This window comes from Seriola lalandi, unplaced genomic scaffold, assembly GCF_002814215.2.
Source record: "Seriola lalandi dorsalis isolate HSWRI2012SDOR001 ecotype SW California unplaced genomic scaffold, Sedor1 jcf7180002052800, whole genome shotgun sequence".
Classification (NCBI taxonomy): domain Eukaryota; kingdom Metazoa; phylum Chordata; class Actinopteri; order Carangiformes; family Carangidae; genus Seriola; species Seriola lalandi.
In genome coordinates this window covers 2,948-3,520 of record NW_019523353.1, presented here as the reverse complement: position 1 = coordinate 3,520, position 573 = coordinate 2,948, and the positions used below count along the sequence as shown (strand labels likewise).

The 573-nt window shown below is 52.0% G+C and overlaps 1 long non-coding RNA gene across 1 annotated transcript in view; it reads left to right on the top strand.

Annotated features, from left to right (window-relative positions):
* Positions 1 to 57: 57 nt before the first annotated feature.
* LOC111650751 (uncharacterized) overlaps positions 58 to 573 on the top strand; it is a 3,441-nt gene continuing 2,925 nt past the window's right edge. Inside the window, exon 1 of the long non-coding RNA XR_015436880.1 lies at positions 58 to 76. This is a non-coding gene — a long non-coding RNA (uncharacterized LOC111650751). The remainder of the gene's footprint in view (positions 77 to 573) is intronic.

Genomic DNA, 573 nt, shown 5'->3' with positions numbered 1-573 from the left:
GGAGGTGGAGGTGGAGGTGGAGGACGCCTCGGTGCCAGAAGCTAACACAGACTCCACAAGCACGACGACACAGCAGGTCAGACCGACTGACCACCTCCACATACAGGACTGAAATCATCAGTCGTAACATCTGTATACAGTCAGAAACATCTGTAGAACAGATATGAAGGTTCAAGACTGACTCAGCAGGGACGAGGAGTCTGGATCCTGCCACTGGAGCTCTGCTTAATGATAATCCACTGATCAATGAAACAGGAACACATCTACAGAGCTCATTCTCCCAGATAGTAACCCTCCGTAACTGTGTGTGTGTGTGTGTGTGTGTGTGTGTGTGTGTGTGTGTGAAGCAGTGTGAGCCCTGGTCAGGGGTGAACCTGCTGGACTGGGATGTGGAGGTGTTACAGCCCGTCACAGTTCCACCAGATCCCAAGGTGGGTGTGTTGAGTCGGAGCTGGAGGGTGGGACTGTGTTCACCTGCAGTTAAACAAACTAACGTGAGGCGTTCAGGGTCCTGCTGCTCTGAGACGTCACAGAGGACGGAGAGGATCTTTTACATTTGACTGTTTCTACGCC